At 48.5% G+C, this 22,756-nt stretch overlaps 9 non-coding genes across 9 annotated transcripts; 1 reads left to right on the top strand and 8 right to left on the bottom strand.

Moving 5' to 3' along the window:
* Nucleotides 1-3,912: 3,912 nt before the first annotated feature.
* Nucleotides 3,913-3,985, bottom strand: Trnai-gau (transfer RNA isoleucine (anticodon GAU)). The gene has a single exon. It is a non-coding gene; the product is annotated as a tRNA-Ile (tRNA).
* A 384-nt stretch (nucleotides 3,986-4,369) lies between these two features.
* On the bottom strand, nucleotides 4,370-4,442 carry Trnai-gau (transfer RNA isoleucine (anticodon GAU)). Its single transcript has one exon. It is a non-coding gene; the product is annotated as a tRNA-Ile (tRNA).
* Nucleotides 4,443-4,826: 384 nt separating this feature from the next.
* Trnai-gau (transfer RNA isoleucine (anticodon GAU)) lies at nucleotides 4,827-4,899 on the bottom strand. The gene has a single exon. It is a non-coding gene; the product is annotated as a tRNA-Ile (tRNA).
* Nucleotides 4,900-5,283: 384 nt separating this feature from the next.
* Trnai-gau (transfer RNA isoleucine (anticodon GAU)) lies at nucleotides 5,284-5,356 on the bottom strand. Its single transcript has one exon. It is a non-coding gene; the product is annotated as a tRNA-Ile (tRNA).
* Nucleotides 5,357-5,740: 384 nt separating this feature from the next.
* On the bottom strand, nucleotides 5,741-5,813 carry Trnai-gau (transfer RNA isoleucine (anticodon GAU)). Its single transcript has one exon. It is a non-coding gene; the product is annotated as a tRNA-Ile (tRNA).
* Nucleotides 5,814-6,197: 384 nt separating this feature from the next.
* On the bottom strand, nucleotides 6,198-6,270 carry Trnai-gau (transfer RNA isoleucine (anticodon GAU)). Its single transcript has one exon. It is a non-coding gene; the product is annotated as a tRNA-Ile (tRNA).
* Nucleotides 6,271-6,654: 384 nt separating this feature from the next.
* On the bottom strand, nucleotides 6,655-6,727 carry Trnai-gau (transfer RNA isoleucine (anticodon GAU)). Its single transcript has one exon. It is a non-coding gene; the product is annotated as a tRNA-Ile (tRNA).
* Nucleotides 6,728-7,111: 384 nt separating this feature from the next.
* On the bottom strand, nucleotides 7,112-7,184 carry Trnai-gau (transfer RNA isoleucine (anticodon GAU)). The gene has a single exon. It is a non-coding gene; the product is annotated as a tRNA-Ile (tRNA).
* An 873-nt stretch (nucleotides 7,185-8,057) lies between these two features.
* On the top strand, nucleotides 8,058-8,130 carry Trnai-gau (transfer RNA isoleucine (anticodon GAU)). Its single transcript has one exon. It is a non-coding gene; the product is annotated as a tRNA-Ile (tRNA).
* The last annotated feature ends 14,626 nt before the right edge of the window (nucleotides 8,131-22,756 follow it).

Below are 22,756 nucleotides of genomic sequence, written 5' to 3'. Positions count from 1 at the left end.
TGTTTTACTTGGTTAACTTTTGATGTAGCTGTATTGCCGACCACTACCCAACGCCGTTCGGTCCCGTGCCACGGTCATAGGAGGAGGCCCGTCTCGCTTTCATTCGCGGCGAACGCAGGGTTCCTCTAACGCAGGGTCAGGCGAACGCAGGGTCAGGTGAACGCAGGGTCAGGCCGTTCGTTTGAGGATGGTAGTTGGACGTGGTTCGGTGAATAGTCTCGGCTGCGCGGAGAACCTCCCCAAGCACGGCAGAAAGAAATACACGACCTCGGTCACCAAGGAGAACTCGGGGCGGTCCATGGCCTAAGAAAATATTCCTCAAAAAGAATTCAGCCACCTTGGTAGCGCAGCCTGTGGGAACAGAAGCCGTTTCCGCGTAGCGAGTGAGGTGGTCTACGGCGGTAACAATCCACCGATGTCCTTCCAAGGTAACGGGGTGAGGGCCATAGAGATCAATCCCTACTACTTCAAATGGAGTTGAGGGACAAGGCAGGGGTTGGAGTGTCCCTGCGGGGCCGGAAGTGGGTCGTTTGCGATACTGACACGCGGCACACGACGCAACATATTTCGCCACGCTAGCGGATAGGCCGGGCCAGAAGAATCGGCTTTTTATGCGGTCGAATGTCTTGTGGAGGGCCAGATGACATGCGATGGCATCGTCGTGAAGTGCCTCGAAAATTTTGTGTTGAAGAAGACGGGGAATGACGGGCACCCATCTGTCGCCGGTTGGATGGTAGTTGTAGCGGTGAAGAGTGCCGTTAATAATACGAAATTTGTTGAGCTGTCGTCGTGAGCGGCTATTTCTGGGTCGGCTCGCACCACGAGAGGTTAAATGTGGTCCTCAGAGGACGCTTTAAGCGAAATAGGCGTCAGGAAAATCGGCTATATTGAGCTGCCCCTTCTGTTTCCTTTACCGCTTAAGTAAAGTTCCACAACAATCATCAATCATTAATTAGAAGCATTTATTAGCAGGCCTTCAGCAACCACAAAAATATTTTGCACTTACGAAAGTTGTACTGCGGTAGGGGCCTGGGTGTTCCAGGTCTCGGCATCAAGGGCTTCCCGGCCTCCGAGCCAGGATCTGCAATATGAGAAAACACACCGAACATCTCTTACAGCTTTTACATTAATAAATGTGGTGGCATTATTACAGGAGCTCATGTTGAGAAACATAAGATTACCCGCTTTAGTATGAGTGTGTGCATCAGGTTGTCCGCCTAACCAAATAATTCCACGAGAAAGTCACGCGCATACTTCGGCGCATGCGGATTTCGATATCGGGCTGGGCTCCGAGACCCCGCATTACGCACGCACGCACGCGAGCAAACACCCACGCACGCCAGTATTCTCTGAACACTCTTTAACAGAGCGTAGGTACGCAGGAGGCTCAGGGAAGTTTACAATACGCTAGTCATACCATACATACTCCTTTCATATGGAACGAGAAATGACCTGGTTGAACCAATACTGGCCTCGCTAGAATTTACAGTCAAACCCTGTGGTAACGAAATCCTGCGAGTACGAAATTTGCGCGGCAACAAAATATTTTCGGAGCCCCGGGGATTGCCTATAGAAGCCCATGTATTTCGTATCTCACGGCAACGAAATGTTTTGGCAAAGCGATCCCGCCTTGAAGAAATTTTCTACAAGTCTGGTAGGCATTTTATCTGCCAATTTGAGGCTAACAGTGTCAGAAAAGTGCTGAAATGCATTTTTTACGGGCTCAAACTGCGTAAACGTCCGCCACAGCGTGCTTGCGTGGCCGCCGCTATATTAGTTTACATGAAGGACCGTGCAACAGGCAGCCACGGAAGCAGCTTCCCAGTGACACTACCACGGGGCGAGACATGGTGACTCACGGGCCAGGGCACGTCTTTGGCTTGGGCTACGATTGTCGGCCACCACTGAACAGCCCACGTGTTTTTGGTTGCATATGCGTGGCAATCAGCATGCTTGCTCTCAATCGAAAGCAGAAGTTTTTATCGCTACAATAAAAGATAGGGCAGCCATAATTGCCCAAGTCGGTGGCCCAAGCGGAAGAAGGGAGGACAGCTCCGACGAGTTTTATGCAACCTGCAGCTTACTCTGCCATTTTGAAAAGCTAGGACGCCACTCCTTAATGGCGCACGTGCGCAAAACAAAACAGTGATGGCTGTGGCGTTTCTGGATGTCAACATTAGTTTTGTGGACACCACTGCAACAACGAGGTGCCACTGTCTGGCAAAGTTTGTCAACAGAGGAAACTGGACTGCGCTTGGATTCTCGACCATACTCAGTGCCTAGACCAAGGAGGAAAACGTGCAGAGAAGGCGAACTTGTGGGATGTTTTGGGTGCGTTGGACACCATTCGGTAATTCTTACGCGTGCACGACGACCAGCAATGAACCACTTCTTGTAGTGTGAGAGCTCAGGTGTGAAGTTGCTTCAAGGTAAAACTCCCAAAGTAATATAACTGACTTTTGGAAATAAAATTTTGGTTTGCGGGCGATTTTTTTGTCTGTTTCTTTCTCGCGGCGACTAAATTCCCGCAAAAGAGAATTTGTTGGCTTTCCGCAATGGCTTAGTTATTCTGGGGTTCGACTGTAACCACAGAGACTATTTTCACGCCGCGTATACTCTTTGTGCGAATGGCGGCCGCCGACTTAAACCACAGCTAAGGAACACGACCGGGCGATGGTAGTGGGGCCTCTTGTTCCGTTTGGTAGTATTACTTGAATGCTAACATGCAGTTAACACTAGGATAACTACGTGTTTAGGGCTGGCGCATCATACGTCCCCCCTTCCCGTTACGGGTCACAAAAGCGCGAAATTTTGAAAGTCTTGAAAATTTTGTAAAATATTTTTCTTAAAAAACCGTCTTTTACCACTGGTAGGGAGCTGAAGGGTCACCAAAGGATGGTTTTTTCAACTTGCGTCGTCATGGCCCCTTAAAGGCCCATCAGCCCAATATTAACAGCGAAGCTGTTAAGCGAGTCGTAATTTTTTTCTGTCCGTAGTGGAAAATACCAAGAAAATGCCAACAACACGCACTTAAGCACGTGGCTCGCGGTGACTGCCCGGCAGTTAAAAAAACAAAGAGAATGCCGACCGCTCGCGAATGTGTGCCTCGAGGAGACTTCCAAGAGCCACCGGAGCAGGTTTATCAATCCAACCATATCCACTTTGGAGATTGGCGAAAATTGGCCAGAAAACAAAACAAAACAAAGCAAAAAGCTCCAGTGCTCGCGGTAATCGTTGCAACAGTTGCTCGGAACGAGAAAGACAAGTCATAACGTTCGCCCCTCCAAGGCGATTTGCAGTAATATATCGCATCCATAAAAATGAAGGAACCTCCCATTTATAGCAAGAATAACGCAGCAAAGGTTATTGCGGCAGTAAAGAAAAAGCAAATCGGCTGCCATCGCTGTCTTAAGCCGAAATGATGGCCGTGAAGACTGCGTACAGCTTCGCTACCTTTAATTCTTACGCGTTAGTGCGAGCTTCCTTCATTTTTATTCCGTTTTGAAAAAGCGACGCGAAGAAACAATGGCAATATATCTGCTTTCGTGATGCAAAGGTCACCAAAAGACTTTTATTCTGCACCCGTGCCCCATAACGACTTCACCTCCCTCCTCCACAACTCACACACTCCACTCTACTTCCTAGGCACTCCTCTCATGATGAAGGCAACTAAGGTTTCCTCAATTTAACATAATTCTCCTGTGTTTGTACTGCTAGCCTGCCATGTGTTGGGACTTTTTTTCTGTTGTTTTTGAATATATATATACACGTATATAGGAAATGAGGGGGTCGTTGAAATAAGACAGAAATAAGGGTTGGCAGTCAAGAAAACCTCGGAAAGCAAAGGGGAGGGTATGGTAGGTCATTGAAACAGATAAAGAATTTGCAAAGAAAGAAAGTGGAGAAAAAATGCCCGCCAGGTGGGATCCGACCCCACGACCTCCAGAATATCGGTCTGGTGCGATAACCACTACGCTACCGGCGGGGCTATATTTCCCCTCCACTTTCTGGGGTATTTATGTCAACGTATTTTTTTCCTGTGGTTGGGGGAGGTAGCCAGCGCCATTCCGACTTCTCGGGGTGAAAGGGACCTTCTTTTTAACCCCCGGGCCGTGACTCGAGTGTCTACGACATGTCGAGAGTGGTCGACCAGCGTAGAACCCTCTTAAGCTCCCTATGGCACCAAGACTGCCAGAACAGAGGCCCTCGCTATGCATGTAGCGAATCAGAATAGGAAATGAGGGGCTCGTTGAAATAATACAGAAATAAGGGTTGGCAGTCAAGAAAACCTCGGAAAGCAAAGGGGAGGGTATGGTAGGTCATTGAAACAGATAAAGAATTTGCAAAGAAAGAAAGTGGAGAAAAAATGCCCGCCAGGTGGGATCCGACCCCACGACCTCCAGAATATCGGTCTGGTGCGATAACCACTACGCTACCGGCGGGGCTATATTTCCCCTCCACTTTCTGGGGTATTTATGTCAACGTATTTTTTTCCTGTGCTTGGGGGAGGTAGCCAGCGCCATTCCGACTTCTCGGGGTGAAAGGGACCTTCTTTTTAACCCCCGGGCCGTGACTCGAGTGTCTACGACATGTCGAGAGTGGTCGACCAGCGTAGAACCCTCTTAAGCTCCCTATGGCACCAAGACTGCCAGAACAGAGGCCCTCGCTATGCATGTAGCGAATCAGAATAGGAAATGAGGGGCTCGTTGAAATAATACAGAAATAAGGGTTGGCAGTCAAGAAAACCTCGGAAAGCAAAGGGGAGGGTATGGTAGGTCATTGAAACAGATAAAGAATTTGCAAAGAAAGAAAGTGGAGAAAAAATGCCCGCCAGGTGGGATCCGACCCCACGACCTCCAGAATATCGGTCTGGTGCGATAACCACTACGCTACCGGCGGGGCTATATTTCCCCTCCACTTTCTGGGGTATTTATGTCAACGTATTTTTTTCCTGTGCTTGGGGGAGGTAGCCAGCGCCATTCCGACTTCTCGGGGTGAAAGGGACCTTCTTTTTAACCCCCGGGCCGTGACTCGAGTGTCTACGACATGTCGAGAGTGGTCGACCAGCGTAGAACCCTCTTAAGCTCCCTATGGCACCAAGACTGCCAGAACAGAGGCCCTCGCTATGCATGTAGCGAATCAGAATAGGAAATGAGGGGCTCGTTGAAATAATACAGAAATAAGGGTTGGCAGTCAAGAAAACCTCGGAAAGCAAAGGGGAGGGTATGGTAGGTCATTGAAACAGATAAAGAATTTGCAAAGAAAGAAAGTGGGGAAAAAATGCCCGCCAGGTGGGATCCGACCCCACGACCTCCAGAATATCGGTCTGGTGCGATAACCACTACGCTACCGGCGGGGCTATATTTCCCCTCCACTTTCTGGGGTATTTATGTCAACGTATTTTTTTCCTGTGCTTGGGGGAGGTAGCCAGCGCCATTCCGACTTCTCGGGGTGAAAGGGACCTTCTTTTTAACCCCCGGGCCGTGACTCGAGTGTCTACGACATGTCGAGAGTGGTCGACCAGCGTAGAACCCTCTTAAGCTCCCTATGGCACCAAGACTGCCAGAACAGAGGCCCTCGCTATGCATGTAGCGAATCAGAATAGGAAATGAGGGGCTCGTTGAAATAATACAGAAATAAGGGTTGGCAGTCAAGAAAACCTCGGAAAGCAAAGGGGAGGGTATGGTAGGTCATTGAAACAGATAAAGAATTTGGAAAGAAAGAAAGTGGGGAAAAAATGCCCGCCAGGTGGGATCCGACCCCACGACCTCCAGAATATCGGTCTGGTGCGATAACCACTACGCTACCGGCGGGGCTATATTTCCCCTCCACTTTCTGGGGTATTTATGTCAACGTATTTTTTTCCTGTGCTTGGGGGAGGTAGCCAGCGCCATTCCGACTTCTCGGGGTGAAAGGGACCTTCTTTTTAACCCCCGGGCCGTGACTCGAGTGTCTACGACATGTCGAGAGTGGTCGACCAGCGTAGAACCCTCTTAAGCTCCCTATGGCACCAAGACTGCCAGAACAGAGGCCCTCGCTATGCATGTAGCGAATCAGAATAGGAAATGAGGGGCTCGTTGAAATAATACAGAAATAAGGGTTGGCAGTCAAGAAAACCTCGGAAAGCAAAGGGGAGGGTATGGTAGGTCATTGAAACAGATAAAGAATTTGCAAAGAAAGAAAGTGGAGAAAAAATGCCCGCCAGGTGGGATCCGACCCCACGACCTCCAGAATATCGGTCTGGTGCGATAACCACTACGCTACCGGCGGGGCTATATTTCCCCTCCACTTTCTGGGGTATTTATGTCAACGTATTTTTTTCCTGTGCTTGGGGGAGGTAGCCAGCGCCATTCCGACTTCTCGGGGTGAAAGGGACCTTCTTTTTAACCCCCGGGCCGTGACTCGAGTGTCTACGACATGTCGAGAGTGGTCGACCAGCGTAGAACCCTCTTAAGCTCCCTATGGCACCAAGACTGCCAGAACAGAGGCCCTCGCTATGCATGTAGCGAATCAGAATAGGAAATGAGGGGCTCGTTGAAATAATACAGAAATAAGGGTTGGCAGTCAAGAAAACCTCGGAAAGCAAAGGGGAGGGTATGGTAGGTCATTGAAACAGATAAAGAATTTGCAAAGAAAGAAAGTGGAGAAAAAATGCCCGCCAGGTGGGATCCGACCCCACGACCTCCAGAATATCGGTCTGGTGCGATAACCACTACGCTACCGGCGGGGCTATATTTCCCCTCCACTTTCTGGGGTATTTATGTCAACGTATTTTTTTCCTGTGCTTGGGGGAGGTAGCCAGCGCCATTCCGACTTCTCGGGGTGAAAGGGACCTTCTTTTTAACCCCCGGGCCGTGACTCGAGTGTCTACGACATGTCGAGAGTGGTCGACCAGCGTAGAACCCTCTTAAGCTCCCTATGGCACCAAGACTGCCAGAACGGAGGCCCTCGCTATGCATGTAGCGAATCAGAATAGGAAATGAGGGGCTCGTTGAAATAATACAGAAATAAGGGTTGGCAGTCAAGAAAACCTCGGAAAGCAAAGGGGAGGGTATGGTAGGTCATTGAAACAGATAAAGAATTTGCAAAGAAAGAAAGTGGAGAAAAAATGCCCGCCAGGTGGGATCCGAACCCACGACCTCCAGAATATCGGTCTGGTGCGATAACCACTACGCTACCGGCGGGGCTATATTTCCCCTCCACTTTCTGGGGTATTTATGTCAACGTATTTTTTTCCTGTGCTTGGGGGAGGTAGCCAGCGCCATTCCGACTTCTCGGGGTGAAAGGGACCTTCTTTTTAACCCCCGGGCCGTGACTCGAGTGTCTACGACATGTCGAGAGTGGTCGACCAGCGTAGAACCCTCTTAAGCTCCCTATGGCACCAAGACTGCCAGAACAGAGGCCCTCGCTATGCATGTAGCGAATCAGAATAGGAAATGAGGGGCTCGTTGAAATAATACAGAAATAAGGGTTGGCAGTCAAGAAAACCTCGGAAAGCAAAGGGGAGGGTATGGTAGGTCATTGAAACAGATAAAGAATTTGCAAAGAAAGAAAGTGGAGAAAAAATGCCCGCCAGGTGGGATCCGAACCCACGACCTCCAGAATACCGGTCTGGTGCGATAACCACTACGCTACCGGCTACGCCATCTACGCCATCTGTTTCAATGACCTACCATTTTTTCTCCAATTTCTTTCTTTCCAAATTTTTTATCTGTTTCAATGACAAACCATATCCTCCCCTTTGCTTTCCGAGGTTTTCTTGACTGCCAACCCTTATTTCTGTATTATTTCAACGAGCCCCTCATTTCCTATTCTGATTCGCTACATGCATAGCGAGGGCCTCTGTTCTGGCAGTCTTGGTGCCATAGGGAGCTTAAGAGGGTTCTACGCTGGTCGACCACTCTCGACATGTCGTAGACACTCGAGTCACGGCCCGGGGGTTAAAAAGAAGGTCCCTTTCACCCCGAGAAGTCGGAATGGCGCTGGCTACCTCCCCCAAGCACAGGAAAAAAATACGTTGACATAAATACCCCAGAAAGTGGAGGGGAAATATAGCCCCGCCGGTAGCGTAGTGGTTATCGCACCAGACCGATATTCTGGAGGTCGTGGGGTCGGATCCCACCTGGCGGGCATTTTTTCCCCACTTTCTTTCTTTCCAAATTCTTTATTTGTTTCAATGACCTACCATATCCTCCCCTTTGCTTTCCGAGGTTTTCTTGACTGCCAACCCTTGTATATATATATATAGAAAGAAATGCTGGAAGTCTACAACGCCAAAGAAGGCATAGGGGAATGGTTAGACTATATATATATATATATATATATATATATATATATATATATATATATAGGGAGTAGTAGAACTTTGAAGATGGTAGAGAACACAAGAGAAGAAAAACTTCGAACAAGGTAAAAGCACGATTGTGGCCTACGTTTCAGCAAAGAGAACTTGCTTTCCTCAGGGCTTTCCCTGCTTTCTTTCCCTAAGGAAAGCAAGTTCTCTTTGCTGAAACGTAGGCCACAATCGTGCTTTTACCTTGTTCGAAGTTTTTCTTCTCTTATATATATATATATATATATATATATATATATATATATATATATATATATACATATATAGGGTGGGGCTCGTTAGGAAATACAGAAAGAAATGCCGGCAGTCCACAACGCCAAAGAAGGCATAGGGGAGTGGTTAGTTTTTTTTTACCGTTATGGACGTTACATTATTATTTTTTTTTTAATATTAATTACGTGAGAAAGAAAGAAAGAAAAACACGCGCCCAGAGTGGGGACCGAAAGGCGTGGGTTCGGTCCCCACTCTGGGCGCGTGTTTTTCTTTCTTTCTTTCTCACGTAATAAATATAAAAAAAAATAATGTAACGTCCATAACGGTAAAAAAAAAAAAACTAACCACTCCCCTATGCCTTCTTTGGCGTTGTGGACTGCCGGCATTTCTTTCTGTATATATATATATATATATATATATATATATATATATATATATATATATATATATATATATATATATAAAGTTCGGCGTTTTTGCAGCCGCCCCTTTCGATAGGGGTGATTTCCCGTGCAAGCCGGGTGAGCTTCCCAGGCGTTGTAGTCCGACACAAGCGCCGAGCGCCAGGCCGGGGAGTCGCTGGTACCTATTTTACCGGTAGGTGTCCGGCGCCACCAAGGCACACGAATGCCCATGGTGCCTTCCACAACCACGGTTGACGCTCAACTCCCAACCGCTTGTGGCAGGACATGCCGCGAGACTCTTTCACCCCCGGCACTGGCGCAACGCGGCATGACGGCCGGGTGATGGACAAGGGTCAGGGACCCATCGAAGGGGGTAACGGCAGCTGTCCAGGCGTGGATTCCCCTTTCAAGGGTCTGCACTCAACCAGGGACCCCGGTACGCATTAGAGGAACCGGTCGGTGTCCGGTGTTACCAGGATTCGAACCCAGCACCTGCCACATACGAGGCGAGTGCTGTACCTCTGAGCCATCTCTGAGGTTAAAAGTTACGGCCCCTTCCACCCGGGGCATTTCCTGACAAAGTCGGGTAACTTCCTAAACACGACATCCCCGGTACAGGTACCAATTTTTTTTACTGGTTGGTGCCCAGCGGTACCGGAGTATCTACCACTTTCTTTTGACCAAGGATACGGTCCCACGTGGTATTACGGTTTCCAGGAACCCCCACATCGTAGGTGTCTGTTCCCACTTTCAAACTGGTGGGTGGCCAGCGGCTGAAGTCGCGGAGCAGCAGCCTCCCACTTAGGCCGCAGGGGTAAAGCGGGTCCAAGCCCTTTATCCCCTACCAAGGCAGCACAGGGGGCGCTTGTAACCATTTCAATGGTGGGTGCCCAGCTTTTCCTGACCCCGCGCGAAGGGGTTCGAAGGACCTCCCACATAGCCTTCTACAGCTGCTTCTGGTGAAGCTCCAAGCGTTTATTCCCGCGTCCAAGGCGTCCAGAGGCTCCGGAGACGCTTGTACCTTTTAAAGAAACCGGTGGGTATCCGGCGGCCCAGGGATTCGAACCTGGTACCTCCCGCTTACGATACGAGTGTTTTACCACTCGACCATCACCGTCGGTGAAAGCTACGACTCCTTCCACCGAGGCATTTCCAGACACAGTCGGGTAACTTCCCAAGCACTAGATCCCCCGGGCAGGGAGTGCTTGTACCAATTTTACTGGTTGGTGCCCAGCGGTAGCGAAGTACCTCCCACATTCTCGTACCCCATGGCACAAACCGACGTGGTGTAACGGTTTCCAGTACACTGGATCCCCCGTGCGGGGGGCACCTGTCCCCGTTTTTATTCTGGTGGGTGACCAGCGGCTCCCGAGGAACCTACTACGTCTACCGCAGTGGAGCGTTGGCATACTGCTGCCTCGTGGCGCCGTCTATGGTTAAAGGCCAACTGCAACGAAAATTTACCTGCCACAAATTCTGTTTCAACGTGTGGTATGCACCACAAAAGTCTCTTGTGACCTAATTTTAAACCCCATAAACGCGCAGTTTTTTTATTAAAACCGTTCGAAAACACGCCATTTCAGCCGATGCAGCACCTAGCGGAGCGTCGCTACAACTGGTAGTCACTGCGGCGAACTTCCGCATGTGACGTTCCAGTCAGGACTCCCGAGCGGCCGGTGCCTCTCTTCAGAAACCCGTCTACGCACGGCCTTACGCGAGTGAGCATCTTCATGAGTAATTGCTTTCACACGTTTCCGTAATGCGAGCAACTGAAGAAGAGCTGGGTTTCCGAGACATAAAGAGGAAATTCGAAGTGTGCCGGGGCCCGTTGACGCGAGGCAATACACCGTCGGCGAGCGAGTACGGCAGTACCATACGGCTGATTTCGTGGCTGCGACGGCGGCAGCAGGCTCGGGGTTGACTCGACGAACGCGCGAGACGCATGTACAGCCTACGGAAGGCGATACGCTGTTGGCGAGGCTGGTCGGTGCGTCGGCGCGCGAATGACTAGTACGGCAGCTGCGCCTCAGTGCAAGCTCGCGGCGGGGCGTCTCTATGAGTGCGCAATACGCAGAACGGCCGCCGCGAGACCATACGCTGTTGTTGCGGCTGGTCGGGGCGGGAAAGAGTACGGCAGGTAGCTAGCTGTGCGGCCCACTGCACGATTGCGGCCGGTCGACCAGGTCGACTCTTCGAGAGCGCGAGTGGCGTGAGTACGGCCGACGCGAGGCGATACCGTGTTATCACTGTTATCGCGCCGGTCGGAACGCGAACAAGTACAGCATGCGGCGCAATGCTCGAAATGGATTCAGTTAAAACAACGTCGTCAAAAAAATATGAAATCTAGCCGCTGTTTGCACCATTACGCTCACCGGTTAGAAAAAAAATATAAAGGGTGGGGGGGGGGGGGTGCGCATTACAGCATTGAGTCTCGGGAAAGGTAACTGTTTCACGATGCCAGCGAATACACTGCAGTGCTTCCGTCGCTGCATGGTAACATTAGAGAGTTTTAGCTGACCGTTTTCGACGCTCCGCTCTGGTATCGGCGGCCCGCTCAGCGCAACCAAAGCCAATGCCGTTCGAGGCCAAGCGCGCCACGCATGCGCAATGGCGGTTCCGCTTGCTATCGCAGCGGAGCGGACCGTGAAAGACGGTCAGCTAAAACTCCCTATTATCTGAAGACTTGGCGTTAGCGCGGGCAACCCCCAACCAGGAACAATACTGCCCATGCAAACAAAAATAACAAAATTCTGGATTTCCTCGCTCCCAGCTTCGCCTCGACGCCTCGCGACGCCTCTGTTCTGGCACAAAGGCTGCCAGAACAGAGACCCTCGCTGTGCATATAGCGAATTAGAATGGGAAATGAGTGACACGTATTCTGGAGGTCGGGGTTTCAGATATCTCCCGTCGGGCATTTATTGTCCACTTTCTTCCTAAAAATATATCTGACCGACCACACCTTCCCCCATGCTTTTCTAGGCTTTCTTGACTGCCTACCATTATTTCTGTCTTCATTCAACGAGCCCCTCGTGTCCCACTCTAATTCGCTATTGGCATAGCGATGGTCTCTGTTCTGGCAGTCTTGCTGCCTTAAGTCCACCGCTCCCGACATGTTAAAGAGTTAAAAGGGTTAAGAAGAGTTAAAGGGTTAAAAAAATCGCGCCAATCCACCCCGTGAATGTGGTTGGAAAGCAAAGCTGTAAACGGCACCCATAACAATTACCCATGTGACGTAACTTAAATTCCCTCAGATCGCTCTACAAATAGCAAAACCAGAGAGAAGTGAAATGCACTTAACCACACCATTTATTACTTCAAAGAGATATTCTTGTTAAGGTTAAATCAATGCATGAAGCCTGAACGGTGTTTGGTTGAGTTGTATTGGTGTAGCTCAAGAGTGGAAACTTTTTTTATAAAAGTAAAGTAAGCTCCAACCCGGTGTTATACGATCTGTCTTCTCCGTCTCTGCGCTACGTACGGAGGCGACGAGATTTGCGGCAGAGAAGGGGTAGGAGGAAGAAATACTTCTGTTCAGATTTCTGAACTGCCCAGAGTGCAGCCCTGGGGAGTGATTCTTCTGTGGAGCCCAAATGCAGTCCGCGCGGCCTGTGTTCTGTACACCCGCTGAAGTTGGGTAGGTAGAGAGGGCCTGGACAGCAGTATCTCTTATTGCTCTTGTTGGGTAGTTGACGGAAGGAGAGGAGGGTGCTCAGGGCTAAAGTCGCACACCCCGATTACGGGGCGGAGTGTTCCTACTTCTGAGCAAAATTTACATTCAGCGTCGTAGCTATTCGGATACATGAAGTGAAGACGCGTAGGTTATGGGAAGGAGCCCCGACTGTATGAGGCGTAGGGTAGTTTGTTGTTCTCTATAAAGGGCAGGGTAAGGCGAACGTACGGTCTGACTCAGAAGGCTATAATGCTGGGTTATCTCCCTGAACGTGACAAGCTGGTGACTGTCCTCGGGCAGCTCCATAGCACGGGAGGTAAAAGCGCAGGCTTGTTGGGTGGGCGTATTTGTTGCCCTCCATTGAAGCGTGAGCGGATGCCCAGATGAGCTGAATGGAACCGTTTGGGGAGTGGTTTTTTTCACACGCACAGGGCAGGTTAGGACACCAAACCCTACTGCTAATTCCAGTAGGCTTGCTGGGAATCGATGACTACCCTCCGAACCCCTGGTTGAGCGAGAGCCAAGGTGATGGCTGCCTCTTCTGCTGCCGCCATTTCTTGGGTCCTAAGCGAGGTACACGCAAGGAGGTTGGTTCTGGAGGTAGCCACGATGATGGCGTATTGCTGCCCTCGATGTTTGGAGGCGTCTGTGTAGATAACTGCATGATCCCCACCGAGGGTGGTGGTTAGCGCTTGAGCCAGTGCTTTTTGGTGACCCTCGTCATGTGAGGGGTTCATATTTCTAAGCAAAATGAGCATCTTTAGTTTTAGTCGCCAAGAGTCTGGGAGTACGTCAAGCGGAGTGATATTCTGGTCTGCCCAGCCAATCTGGTGAAGCATGCGGTTACCCATCGCAGTTCTGAGTCGGACCTTCTGGTTGGAAAGATGGCCTTCTATCAGCTCTTTTACCGTGTTGTGTAGCCCCGTGCTAGCAGCGTCTGTGTGGACGCACTCATGAGAAGAACAATGGCCGGACCTTCTGGTTGGAAAGATGGTCTTCCATCAGCTCTTCCACCGTGTTGTGTAGCCCCGTGCTAGCAGCCTCTGTGTGGACGCACTCATGAGAAGACGAATGGCCTGCTCGACGGTATTCTAATCATTATATAAAGCATCTCTATGCCTTCCTTGTCGAGACGAAGACAGGGGGTTGACATAAGTAACTCTCGAGAGGACAAAAGCTTCAGTTAATCGAAAGGTACCGGATTCCTTTAGGCCTAGCTTCTTGGTGGCAACTCGCCTGATCATGTGTATGATTTGATTAATGCTGTTTTTGAGGCGCTGCAAGGAGACGTCACTCTTGGTGTTAGCCTCGAGATGTAGGCTCAGGATCTTGATGCTGGGGCTTGGAGTGATGGCCTGGCCATCAAGGAGTATTTGAATGTATTACTTGGTTTGGCGTGAGGGCGGACGACAAAAAGCTGTAAGTGTTTATGTGAACACTGGAGGCCACAGGCTCTAGCACATTGGCTTACTAGAAGTGAGATGCCATGCATTGGCGTGAGCTTCCTTGAATTTTTTAAGCTCTAATCCCATGAGAAAGGTGCGCTCAGGGCCACTAGATGGGCGTGAGTGGTCGCGTAACGCTTTCACGCGGCATTCAGCGAGAACGCAGAGGGTAAACCCGTAGATGTACTTGGTGAGTACACCACCTTTCTTCCCAGTCTTCGCGTGGGCTCGTAGCTAAATCGGTAAGACAACGGGCTCTCGCTCTGTTGGTCTGTTAGTTCCAGGTTCGATTCCCGGCGGTGCCAGTATTCTTTTATTTGTTCGCTGGAGTTTTCTGGTGACACCAACGGTCGCGAAAGTACCCTTGGGGGGTAGAGGTAAAAAGCTTTGCTTTAAAAAGAACATCACCTTCACCCCGAGCAGTCTGAGTGGCGCTGGCTACCACCACCAAGAACTGGAAATAATTCCCGTGAGATAAATACCCAAGAAAGTGGAGGGGAGAACAGCCCCGACGGTAGCGTAGTGGTCATCACACCAGACGCGTATCCTGGAGGTGGTGGGTTCGCATCCCACCCGGCGGTCATTTTTTATTCACTTTCAAAAACTATATATGACCGACGGCACCTTCCCCATTGCTTTTCTTGGATTTCTTGACTGCCTACCCATATTTCTGTCTTCATTCAACGAGCCCCTCATTTCCCATTGTATTGCGATGTATATATATATATATATATATATATATATATATATATATATATATATATATATATATATATATATATTGTAGAACAGAGACGTACGGGACGAGGGATTCCGTGAGGACACATATCAAAGTTGCAGTCCTTATTGCCAGTGCTGTTTGGCGTTGTAACAGTGTTTTATAGTGCCGAATGAGGCATGATTGCCTTTTTTTTATGCAGGAATAAATAATACAAAATTCAAGTCGAGAAAAAATGCGCCGTTTTTTTTTCCGGAAGCGGGAATCGAACCCACAACCTCCGCATAACGCGTGCGGACTCTCTCTCTCTCTCTCTCTCTCTCTCTCTCTATATATATATATATATATATATATGTATGGAGAGATAGAGAGCGAATCAGAATAGGAAACGAGGAGCTCGTTGAATTAAGACAGAAATAAGGGTTGGCAGTCAAGAATCAAGCAAAGCGAAATGAAGAATGTGGCATATATTTTTTGAAAGAGATAAATAAAGTTGAGAAAAAATGGCCCGCTGGGTAGGATCCGAACCCATGACCTCCGGAATACGCGTCTTGTGCGATGACCACTAGGCTACCGGCGGGGCGGTTCCTCCTCCACGTTTCTCGGGTATCTATGTTAGGGCGTTATGTTTCGTGCGCTTAGGTGTGGTGGCCAGCGCCACTCGCACTACTCGGGGTGAAGGGGACCTTTTTTTTTTAACCCCGGACCGTGAATCGAGTGTCTACGACATTTCCAGAGTGGTCGACCAGAGTAGAATCCTCTTAAAGGGACACTGAAGTGATTTGTAAAGATTGCGGGATTACTAGCGCAAATTGTAGTCCGGAGTCTATAGGCCATGTTTCCGTCACTCTGAGCGCGTTTACTCGAATTTATTTAGTAGAAAAATCAATTCCAAAATGCTGTCCTCCTCTCTGCACCCTCGCTCGCTTTCTGTGGCGTTTTCGTGTGACGTCAGGAGGAGATGAGCAGGCAATTGGCGGCGCTACTGCACGGCTCGCCGACCTTCCGACCGAGTCAGTCGGCCCAGCGTTTAGTCCGCCGGCCGCCTACGCACGCAGACTGACACTGACGCGCTAGTGAGTTCTCGTTGGCGTGCTGTCGCCACAAGCACCGACTGCTTGCGGGCAGTGGGCATAGGCCTGAATCAGCACACCCTTGGCCTGGTGCGAACGCGCTTTTTACGATACAGGCATGACTGAGGCAAGCTCCGAATATGCGGGCAAAGCGCGCAGCATTTGAGCGTCTGCAGTGACGCGGAGGGCGTTCATCCACCGCGTAGGCCTGGGCTACTGATCTCTACGATTCCAAGCCGTCCTGGGAGGCTTACAGCGGACAACATGGCAAAAGCGCGGTACGACGATTACTTAGATATCGAGAATGTCCATCCAGCATGCCGTCGGATGTCAAGCATGTTGTTTTACAGAACCGCAACCGAAACTTTTTTGAATGCTAACCTTGGACATCGTCCAATCACGGTGCCACATCCTCCCGACGTCACAGCCTTTAGTTGGTGCGGCCGCAACAGACCGCGCATGGTAGTTTTTCTTCTTTCCCGCTGTATAAAATAATTGACGACTTATTTACCGGATAAACGATGAAAGGTGTAGTAATTTGATCCAGTCTACGCACTGCAGGCAAAACCGGGAGCTTAACAAATTCACTTCAGTGTCCCTTTAAGCTACCTATGGCATTAAGACTGCCAGAACAGAGACCCTCGCTCTTTGCATGTAGCGAATCAGTATGGGAAATGAGGGGCTCATTGAATTAAGATGGAAATGAGGGTTGACAGTCAGTAATGGCAAGGAAATCGAAAGGGAGAATGCGGTAGGTCGGACATATTTTTTGAAAGAAATAAACAAAGTTGAGAAAAAATGTCCGCCGGGGGGAACCGAACCCACGGCCTCCAGAATACGCGTCTGGTGCGAGGACCACTATACCGGCGGGGCGGTTCCCCCTCCACTTTTCCGGGTTATGTATGTTAAGGTGTTTTGTTTCCCGCAGAACGACACGAGACATTGAAACGATGTCGAATGCCTGAAGTAAAAAAAATTCTATTGGTTTTGCGAAGGCATGTTTCCTTAGAACTTCTATAATAGTTTGGTAGGAGTCATCCAAATGTCCAGCACTTACGGTAATTTATAACTGATGGAGGTATAGTTGTTCCATGCTTTGGCGTCGTGTTCACCCACTGCGAGCTGGCATCTGCAATAACACCGAATGGGCATTCACTGTTAAGGGTGATATTTGGAGCGACAGCTTGGGCATGATATGCTATGTCGTTAACCTTACTACGGGTTCTTGCGCTAGTGCTCGTTGCCCAGTGTGTCGACAGCCGTCTACACAGATCCCACATTCCTAAATAGTAGGCGCATTTTGAGCCTGACTGAATTTTTTTTTGCAAGTGGCTACAGGGGTGCAGATATTTACTCTGTGCTCCGGCTTAAAATTTCTTTGTCTTTTCTTGAAAACTTCACAATGTGGTCGATGTGATTGTTAGAGGTCTTCTTAAGATAATTTTATTCCTCATTTCCCTTTGTTACTTTCAGTTTATGCGTCTTTGAGTTCTTGCGTGTTTCAACCTGACAAGAAGGCCATTGTTTTGGTTCTAGGGCGTATAATATAAGGGGACCGATTCCACAATTTATGCAGTAGTAATTTTTCATTGTGCTATTCAATTACTATTTTCCATTGTTGGATTTTTGTTGAGATTCGCCACAGAAAGACATCAACAATGCATTGACCGGTATCCATAGCTGTTTTCGCTGAATAATTATGCATAAAAAAGATTAATCCTCATTAAAAATCGCGTGAACCTCGTATTTTTGAGGGGGCGTTTTTTACACGATCGCGTCACTAGCCCGTAATACGTTCGTCTGCAACACTCATAAGCTGGTTAAAATTCGTTGATGTGCAGCATTACCTGTTTAACTTTCTAACGGAAAATGCGTGATCTCAGCTTAAAATAAAGTGAAGAAATAACACTAGGACCAATATTTAACAACGTAACTGGCAATGCGCCCGAGGAACAGCAAGCAAATTAATGCAGTTCTACAGTATCCCTTATTGCAACTAGTCCTGTGTAAATTATTGTGCGAATATTTTGGCCGATTTACGAGTGCTATACGCGGCTCAATTATGGTGAAATCGCCGTTCACACCTTCTGTAATGAACCTTCGGTGCATCCTCCTGCGTAGCGCACCCTCAGTGCCTTCGTAGTACCCCCCCCCCCCCCTCACTGTGTCAATAACACTTTTACACCAATAAAGTTCTAAAACCGGATCATGTATTTGTGTCTTCGCCTTTACGGTATTCCAACATTTATCCTTTCAGAAGTTTGGTTTTCGTTACTTTGCTGGTTTTACTTCAAAAAATATCTGCAATTGATATCCAAATCTCACATAAATAACGACCAAATCTCACATAAATAACGAATCAGGTTGTCACGTTACTGAAAAGGCTTCCAACCAAATTCGTATTCGAATATCTCTTGTAGTCGCCGGATTTACAACCGTTCTAAAGGCTTGTCGCAGTAGATAAATTAATTTAGACCACCTGGGCTACGTCCGTTAACACAGCAAAATTTTGTACGAATGAGCGATTTTTTTATGCATTCACGCTGAATCAGGTACGACGAAAGAAGACGGTATGTGAACACTTTTAGGCAGCAACACTGCTTAGTTGTATAAGGCGAAATAAATTGAAACGGGCTCAGCCCATGGGACATCAAACGTCGGATCTCCGACCGGATACCAATCACAGAGTCTCCTTACCTTCTGTCGGCACCATTGCGTCCGTCCAACACCCCTCGCCTTCAGTGTGCGTTACGTCTCGCTTGAATCCGGCTTTTATTGAGGAGTCGCACCGACTTCCTTCGCGTTGCGCACGCCCCACTCATTCGGCTGACGGGCATTCTCCTTTGATCGCGAATCCTTGTGGGGCTTGGAGAGCACGAAAGTACATGCCCTGCTGTTGTTCTTAGCAACAGTTTCTCGTGTTCGCGCGTGTCCTTCCGGTGGCTAGATTTCCGTTGCACGAGTGGAGGCCGGCACCGCGTGGGCGCATCGCTCGCTACACCTGAGTATTTCCGCCCGACTAAAGCAGGATGCGCGGATCGTAATTCTCCTTCGACGATCATGGCAAAGTTACGTATGGGACATTGTCTTATCAGGGCCTTCTTAAAAGTAGAGCAGTGATTGCACTCAATGCCTTGTAGTATTTTAATGATACAAGTATTACATTGGCGGTAGCGAATAATTTTTACATTGCTTGTATCAGTGCCTTAGAGACCTCTTTTTTTCTTTCTTTTTTTGCTCGTCTCATCTCTCGATGAATGACTTCTCAATCCTAGTGATGAGTGAAACTCACAATGTGGGGACAGGACATGAACACACGAAAGCACACGGGGCCGCCATCTTTTAACGTCCATCGAAGCTCTTTTTGGCCCTTCGAAACGCACCAGGCATCCTAGTTTCTAACTGTGCCTGCCAAGCTACATGAATTTTCACTGAACCTTCACCTTTAATATCTGTAGACTTAAAAAAATCCATTTTCTCACGCGCGCGTGCATGCGTGCGTGTTTCGGCTCAGAGTTTTTTTAGTCCTATTGTTTTTGAAAATAGGACTATAGGAAAATGTTTTTGACATAGGTTTTTGAGTCCTATTGTAGCGCGCAGGTATTTTATGTGCGGAGTACCTTATGACCGCACAATGTCAGTCCGCGTCCGTGCGCATAGCCTTTATAATCGCAAAAAAAAAAAATCACACAGGCACCGGCAGGATACCAGCCTGTGTCTGGTAGACCACACAGAGTTAGTGTCAGTCGTCTTACCCATTGGGCTACGACCGCGAGTTTGTACCGGAGAGTCAAACCACTTACAGTCAAACCCGTTTATAGCGAACTGCAATATGCACCGCGATTAGTTCGATATATCCAATAGTTCGATATAGCCGAACCCGCCTATAACGAACTTATTGTTACCAGTTCGCAATCCGCGGGAGCCCCCCCCCCCCCTCCCTTCTCCTCCCCGACTCCACCATCCCCGTATGCAGAAACGAACACAGTAAAGTAGCCATTAACATACCCAAAATATACCATTTATTGTGAGTAATAAATCTACTTTCCGCCTGAGCTGCCTACTTCACAAAGAAAAAAGCGGTGATTTTTGTTTTCACTTTCGTTATGGCGACTAAAACTAGCATAGCATTTTCTACACGAAACATAGTTTGCACCAGTTCGAGTCCGCGTCCTCCAAAATCTAAGAAGCATCGGAGGAGCACATCGACAGCCGAAAGCGCTTCATTAAAGCGTCGGACGGTGTTCACTCGCTACATCATCGGGAACGTGGGGGAGCTCGTCCCACAGGTAACCGATGCTGCTCTCTTGGTCCGGACTCGCTGACTGCGCGGGTTCCGTTGTGAGTCCCGCGCGTTGGAAACGGAAATTGTCGGGCGTCACGTCGCTCCGTGCGAGGCGCAATGTCTCAGCCGCAACTCTTGCTCCGTGGTCACGGCCAATCCACATCTCAATCACCGCTCCGAGACCGTGCATTTCGGCGGCCATTGTAGGCACGCCCAGTTCGATATATCGGATGTGAACTTCGTTATAAGGAATATGTTTCCCATGTATTTCCATAACTGAATTATTTTTGTTAGATATATAGCATAATTTGCTCTATCCGGGTTCGTTATAGCCGGGTTTGACTATACTCCCTCGCCTGTAACGGTGCGAAGTAGGGACCTCCCAATGTCCCTCGCGTATATCCCATGCGCGCACCACCATCAAGCGAAAATCAAGCGAAATTCGATTTGAGCCGTGAGTTGCAGTTTCATTTAGGGAATAATCACTGTGCAACTCACGGCTCAAATCGAATGACGGTCGGGGCGCAAATCGAATGTCACACGGGTCTCAACTTGGATGTCATTTCGAGCCGCCGTACTCAGCACCCTCGCCATCATCCACAGATTGGAGATGCTACCATTTTTTGAACGCCTATATCTTTTAAAACAAGGAGCTCGTTAGAATCGTGCAAATACCCGCCGCGGTGGCTCAGTGGCTATGGTGTTGCGCTGCTGAGCACAACGTCGCGGGTGCGATTCCCGGCCGTGGCAGCCGCTTTTCTGATGGAGGCGAAAAGCAAAAACGCCCGTGTGTACGAGATTTCGGCGCACGTTAAAGATCCCTAGGTGGTCAAAATTAATCCGGAGCCCTCCACTACGGCGCGCCTCATCGCCTGCATTGCGTCGGCGCGTTAAACCACACAATCAATCAGAATCGTGAAAATACAACCTAAACAAGGGTTTGGGGTGCGTGTGACTAATCGGAGGCCTTTGTGTAGAGACAGCCCGCCTCGAAGGAAACGATTTTGTCGGCTCCGTAGCTACCCAGAAAAGCTTCAACTTGCAGGAGCAGCGATGTCATGTTATCGGGCTGGTGACCCCTACTGGGCTGTGAAAAGAGCTTGAGCCTGAAAGTTAAGCAAAATCTATTTCAGCGTGTGTGAAACGCAAGGTGATATACCTTATTTTATAACAGACCGTGGCCATTACTCGACGCGATATAAAGAAATAACAAATCGGGAAGAAATTATCCTTATTCGTCCTAGAAACATACTTGTAGACAAAACTAAAAAAAATGTAACATGCACACTCATGCAAGTTGTATTCTTGGGAAAAAAATATGGGAGGAATTCAATGAAAATTTAGAAATATAAAATTCGCGCTAACCACATAAAGAAAGGGATGCGAATCCCCCTTCTTTTTTGATATACGAACACACGGGTCGTTTGGTGGTGCGTTTACCTTAATTCGGAGAGGAGCTCCCTTTGCGCCATGATAGTGCTCCTACAGCTCTAGTGTGTTGGATATATGCGTGCAGAATTTAAGCTCGGAGACGAATGCGTGTATAGAAAAGAGCCTACCAATAGAGCTCCTCAGCGGGAAGATTGAGCCAGTATTTGTAATACTATCTGCCTGTGTACGTGACTTCCCTCCGTCACAGATACAGAACATTTGTTTTTTTAATTCGTGACGTGAACGAAAACTAATAAAAAAAACCCGGTGACCCAAGTAGCGCTGTTCACTGCTTTCGCAAACTCTCAAACCTTGAAAGGAATAAACATAAACCCTTGATTTCATCCTTAAACTACTAAGGAAGTGATATTTGGAGTAAGCCTTCGTAGAAAAGTACGAGGCTAAGGCAAACAATGCTGGTACTTACTTCAAAAAACACTGAGAAGTGAAAAAGAATAACCGACTAACACTGAAGAAGGCGCTTGGCTGGACTCAAAGTGTGTTTTATCTACTTTTTTCGGGGGTAACCACGTGTTGCAGCTTTGCTTTATGGAAAACCGGGCGCTTAGTGTAGCTTGAAGACGCAGAGGAAATATAGCGGCTGCAATTCCACTGCATTAATTATAACATTCTGGTTACACCCCAAACAAAATGGCCACACACCAAGGCACCTCCGAGGTTCAACTTCGTGATTTAACGTGACGCTTCCATTTCGTTATACCACAGCGCAGACCGTCGTCGTCATACGCAGAAGTTTCATTTTTAGTTACATGAACTGATCAACCGACTGCGCTATGATGAAAGGGAACCTAGGGTACGTCGATGCCAGCACCACCGTACAGACACGCGGGAATCAAGGCACCCTTGGTGAACCACGAGATTTCTTTGCAGTGCCCCAGCTATTTTGGAGCACAGATGGCCGCATATGTGAATTAAGAAAAAAAAACGAATGAAATCCTTTATAATGCTGAAATCGTAGTGGGAAAACGTCCGATACATGAAAAGCTTCGTCCTACCCGTGAAATCAGAGCTCATTGTGTGCGACGTAACCCTAACATAAGAAAAAAAAATGTCCTTTAAACATAGGAAATAGAGCTGCATTCTTGTCCGTGATCTTGTTCTTTTGGTGCCGGGAGCTTTCTATCACGCAGCGCTTCCAGAGGC

This window comes from Haemaphysalis longicornis, unplaced genomic scaffold (genome assembly GCF_048455015.1).
Source record: "Haemaphysalis longicornis isolate Haplotype H1 unplaced genomic scaffold, Haemaphysalis longicornis Haplotype H1 scaffold_25, whole genome shotgun sequence".
NCBI lineage: Eukaryota > Metazoa > Arthropoda > Arachnida > Ixodida > Ixodidae > Haemaphysalis > Haemaphysalis longicornis.
The sequence above is the reverse complement of the archived record's forward strand: the minus strand, read 5'-3'. Positions and strand labels throughout refer to the sequence as shown.